The 6,131-nt window shown below is 43.5% G+C and overlaps 1 protein-coding gene across 1 annotated transcript in view; it reads left to right on the top strand.

Moving 5' to 3' along the window:
• The window catches only part of LOC306917415 (troponin C, slow skeletal and cardiac muscles), a 368,649-nt gene that overhangs the window by 86,776 nt on the left and 275,742 nt on the right, over positions 1-6,131 (top strand). The window lies entirely within an intron of this gene.

Raw genomic sequence — 6,131 nt, forward strand, 5'->3', positions numbered from 1 at the left:
CACACACACACACACACACACACACAAACACACACATGCACACACACGCACACACACACACACACACACACACACACACACACACACACACACACACACACAAACACACACATGCACACACATGCACAAAAAATATTATTATCACACGCCGCATTGTATGACATATGACAGTAGAACCTCAACGGTCATTTGTCATCCTGATGGGTCTGCTCCCCGTACTGACCACAGCATCCATCCACGCTGTCACACCTACGGCTGCAACTCTCCCTTACACACACACACACACACACACACGCACACGCACACGCACACGCACACACACACCAGCAGCCTGCAGGACAGGACGAAGATTCTGCTCTGCTGTCTGTTATGTAACGTGTGTCACATTATGTTTCATGCCTTCCATTTGATCTTCCAAGTCTCTCTCCGTGACCTCCTCCTGGCCATGTTCATACCCTGACCCCCCACCCCCCTGCCAGCTAGAGTCAAAGACAGAGGAGAGGAGATGTGAGTAGGGTGCTTCCACCCCCCACCCCCCTGCCAGCTAGGGTCAAAGACAGAGGAGAGGAGAGGTGAGTAGGGTGCTTCCACCCCCCACCCCCACCCCCCTGCCAGCTAGGGTCAAAGACAGAGGAGAGGAGAGGTGAGTAGGGTGCTTCCACCCCCCACCCCCCTGCCAGCTAGGGTCAAAGACAGAGGAGAGGAGAGGTGAGTGGGGTGCTTCCTTACTCTAAGGGTGCTTCCCATTTACAAAAGCCATTAAAGCACTCTAGCCAGGCCATAATGACCTCCAGCCTGTTCACTGCTGCCAATTACGGTCAATCCTAGCAGGTCTCCACAGACCTCACAGTGCTCTAACCTGCATGCATCATCACACATTATTAAACACTTAAGCCCCCCTGTTAGGAACATTCAAAAATAGCCTGTCTGCAAACTCACAACTCTGTTAAAATAAAATAAAAAGTTTCGTTTTTCCAGAATCTTTTAAAATCGCATTGTGTTGCATTGACGTGTTTTATTTATGTTTCTAAATCTATAAAATATTCTAAAACATTTTTTTAAATGTTTTTTCATTTTGTGAAAAGGTTTGCCTATACAGTAGGCCTAATGACATGTCCAAAATAGACACGACAGGGTGATTGGTTAAGATAGGGACACAAGCATGCATAATATACATAATATGTACACGCACGCACGCACGCACGCACGCACGCACACGAGTGTAATGTATGTGCGTGTAATGTGTGTGCGTGTGCACGCGCACACACACACGCACGCATGCACGCACGCACGCACGCACGCACGCACACACACACACACACACACACACACAAACTTCAGTCTGTACTTCTTCTAGCACATGTTATTTCCTGAGCTGAGGTCAGCTGTTAAATTGGGACGTCAGCCAATTGTTCTCCTGGCACACAGGTACTAATTATCATGTCCACCTGGTTAACATGTCCACCCTAGTCTAAATGTCTGTAAACTATTTAGATAGACCATGCAGCACCATTGCACAAACAAGTATAGGTACGCTTTACTCAGACAAAGGTAAAGAGTTTTATCCAATTCATTTGGTGTAATTAGAACCCAGCTCTGTCAGTTGCTTAAAATGGCCTTTATTACGTTAGCCACATGAACCCTAAAATGCTTGTGGTTTCCGAGGCTACATGAACCCTAACTTCCCTATTCTGGGCGAACGTTCAGCAAAAATAGCACATTGTCCAGAACCCTGGGGGACCCTGGTCAATAAAGTACATAGGGCTCGATTTTCGTCCATGATAAACCCCTTATCTCTTAAGTACTTTGCCTTTATTTACTATTTTGAAAAACATTTTTGAATAGTTAAAAATCGATGTAGATTGGCTATTTTAACTATTCAAAAATGTTTTTCAAAATAGTAAAAAAAAAAAAAAGGCAAATAGTTTAGGGATAAGGACGCATGGACGAAAATAGGGCCCTATGGTGTTTAACTAGTTAAAATGTGTTGTGAGTTCATACCTGATTTACCAAACTGATCAAATATAAAAGCCCTAACTATTTATGGCCCCCATTTACCTAATGACACAATAATCCTTTAGAGCATTTTGTTAATTGCTTTCTGCTCTGCATGCCTGCATACACGTATACTGTATACACTGTACTGTACAAGATAAACAAACATAATAGTATGCACCATAACACACACACACACACACACACGCACGCACGCACGCACGCACGCACGCACGCACACACACACACACACACACAAACACACAGTAGGTTATTTTCCTGGGTAAAGACAAGTACAGTATATTATGTTAAAAAACAACCAATTCCGTGTCCTTTATCACACAAATATACTGATGTCACACAGAACAGGCCTTAAGTCTGACAGACTGTGACGGAAACTGAGTCGAATTTTGTGGGATTCAAACTTGTTTACCCATGGACAGAAGTACAAAATGATTCATTTAAAACCGGGAGACAATTTCACAATCGTTCATAGCAATATTACTGTACAATGCAACCTGACAGTAAATTACAATATGATGAGAGCAACACCTCAGTTAATTTGGGGGCATGCAGAACAACAGTATATTTAGAACATAATTATACTGAATGTTGTAAACAACTGACTTGGTCAACTCATTAAGTAGACAAAGGATTCAAATATTGTCTATTATAAAATTCCTTATGGAGACCAAATTAGAATACTATACATCCCAATCATGAAGACAAAATGATCCAATTAAAACAAGTTGTTATGAGGAATTAGAGCATCACACACTGCATGTTACTTACACGGCTGTCGGTTGTTGTTGTTAGTCGACCCGGCAGAAGACATGGTCCATTCAGTGTGTGGAATGTGAGCTGTGCACGCGTGTGCGCGTGCGCGCGTGTGTGTGCGTGTGCGTGTGTGCGTGTGCGTGTGTGTGTGTGTGTGTGTGCGTGTGCGTGTGCGTGTGTGTCCTGTCAGGTCTCCAGGGCAGGATGCTGGTGTGTGCAGTAGACAGCCATCTCTGAAGATTTTGGCACCATCTATGTAGTCAGATGTGTTGTTCCTACTGTACATCCACTATGACTGGCTTCCTTGTTGCTCTCTCCAGGTTATGTCTTTCATTTGAGGATTACTGATCTCTCTCTCTCTCTCTCTCTCCCTCTCTCTCTCTCTCTCTCTCTCAGTGTGTGCAGCTTAGGGGCAGACAGAATGAGTGGGTTACAGCATTGTGGCTTGTACCAAATGGAAGTGTCAGCGGGGGGGGGGGGGGGGGGGGGGGGGGGGGTGCAAGCACTAACCGGATCCCACCAGATCAGAGTCCTGGCTGCTTACATCATGTGCAGGGATATATAGGCTATACCGGTCAAATCCCTCCCCTGCCCTGCCGTCATGAGAGCAGTGATTGCCCACTGTTTTGGAAATTCAAGGACCCCTATATGCATTAAAATCCTCAGTGTTCATTTAACTTGGAGTTAGAGTCTATTTGTTTCCTAACTAGTATTAATATTTCGCTGGGGACTCCCTGGAACCCCCTCAGGTACCCCTGGGGGACCCTACGGTGAGAACCTTCTGCCTATGTTCACCCGTTTAAGTTTCCAGTTTATTGCAGTAGTACAGGCAGGCACCAAAATCAAGACTCACATGTCATGCCTATTAATGCAAGTGGCTCAATCAGTTTGTAACAATGAGGAAGCCCACACAAACAAATTATTGTATTAACTCTAACTTAGATATCTAACTAAGAAAAATGCATAATGCAAACAAACTCAATATCAACCACGGAAGTCAGTAGAATCAGTGGTGTATGGATTAGTATAGTGTGTTTTAATGTAGGGGTGTGCTGTGCAATAGTATATAACCAACTCAAAACAAAAAAGGTTGGCGTGTTCCCAGTGAGCTGCATGGTGTGAGAGTGTGAGAATGGCTGGCTGGCCATGCTATGCTATGCAGCCTCTTATAGAGTAACCTCGCGTCACAAGGCTTTCCACCTCGGAGGAAAGCCTGGTCTGTGTTCCAAAATCGCCGTGTGAACCAGTCTGGAGCGGATGTAATTTACGTCATGTTGTAGTCACTGACTTGTAGTCATCAGGCAGGAAGCCACAAGGCGGAATAAGAAGTACCCATTCATAGTACTGATTCCGCCTTGTGGTTTTTCCTGCCAGATGACTACAAATCATTGACTACACATGAGCTACCCTGAAAACCCCAGGGTTGTCACAATCACATACCTGTATGGCCACGATCAGTTGGATCTACATGGACTTACATTCTCTCTTACTGCACATGCTCAACATCTCTGATGCCACATTGACTGAATGACAGCTCCCCAGCCTCCTCCTGTAGAAGCTTAATTTATGTCAGCACCGTTCTTATTGTTGTGTACCTTTAGGGTCTGCCTAAGGTTTCCATGTCTATTATGACAATGTAATAGCTGTATGTCTTCAGGTCTCTCTGCTACAAGTAGATTCAGTGTCATGTGTCATGCTTTCACAGATTATTCTGTATCACAGGATCAGAGGCACACCCCAAATGCAAATCAAATTAGTAATAAATGCTTTTTTGTTTTATCTTGACAAGAGTTTCCGAGTGAATTAACAGTTACAATTATTCGCCATTTGAGTCACGGACCACCATTTGATGAGATTTTAGCCTCTCAGACCCAAAACGTAGACTATTTTGTTGTCTTTGAATAAGATGCCGTCCACAATTCCATGCTGTATTGATGTGGTAGGCTACCACAGGAGAGATAACAGGCAATTCTTCTACATTTAACTGATGCAGATTTTTACCAATAATTTAACTCACAGGTCCATTTGGTTTCATTTTACGCTCTCAAGAGTTAAAGATATATATAAGGGTCCATTTGGTTACCATCTCTCCATCATTTAGCTGCAGACCACCTGGAACCCCCTCAAGGACCACTGGTAGAGAACCACTGATATAAAACATACAAGTGGTCAAAAATACCACATGAACTATCATTGCTTGGCACATCGGGGGGTCGGGCCCATATGTGGGTCGCGGACCATTTTTATGAGTCGAAAACAAATAATAACTAGAACCGCACTCTGTCGAGTGCCAACTTGCGCATTGCACACAAGGCCTACTAGTGCGCAAGCAGAGCCCGCAATTTGAAATTTGAAGTTGAAATTTGAAGTTGAAATTTGAAGTTGAAATTTGAAGTTGAAATTTGAAGTTGAAATTTGAAGTTGAAATTTGAAGTTGAAATTCGAAGTTGAAATTCGAAGTTGAAATTTGAAGTTGAAATTTCATACTGAGGACTAGGTCCTCAGTATGACTCATGTATGACTAGGTCTTCTACATTTCATGAGTTTTCACTAGTCAGGTTTCACCTGACAAAAAGCTATATGCAATGCCTGACTTCTAATTAGTATCAAAATACTACTTGATACTCGATACAATGAAAAGGGGGAGAGGTTAACTTACATGGGCTTTCCCACTTCCAACCCATTCTCAGTTAGCCCATATACTGTACAGACCATGTGGGACCGACATGGGGCTTGCACACTCCCAACGCGTGCCCAGTTAGCCCATATGAAAACCATATAGGACACTCATAATTTGAAATAATTTCAAAGGCGTTTCTGCCTTTGAAGGGTTTTTTCACAACAGGAAAGAATCATCATCATCATCATCATCATACTATAATTCAGTCAATGTCTGTCTGAATGTCTGTCTGAATGTGTGTGTGTCTGTCAGAAACACCGCCGTAGCTCCTCACTGCCTGCACCAATCACTCCCACTTTTCGCACAGGCATTGACCATAATAATATGGAGGTCTTAACGAAGCCCTTTTTCCAATTTAACAAATTATAAATTAATAATGAATTTATTAGTGAATAAAAAATGCGAAAACGCACCCATGGCGCAGTACCCCCTGCGGCCACAATGGGGGGGGGGGGGGGAATATCTCACAACGGGTAAGGGCTAGTATAGAATAATTCAACATAAAGGCTTTCTACATTAAATAATGAACAATGTGGGGTTTGAAGCAGTTCTTGGGTTCGTGATATGAAAGCTGCAATCAGGTTCCGTGTTCCGAGCTAGAGTCGTTCACTGATTGGAGACTTGAGATGACGTCAGTTTTTGTGTTATGCTGATTGGCTGAAGGGGTTGTCTGTCTGAG

Source organism: Electrona antarctica (genome assembly GCF_951216825.1).
Source record: "Electrona antarctica genome assembly, chromosome: 2".
NCBI lineage: Eukaryota > Metazoa > Chordata > Actinopteri > Myctophiformes > Myctophidae > Electrona > Electrona antarctica.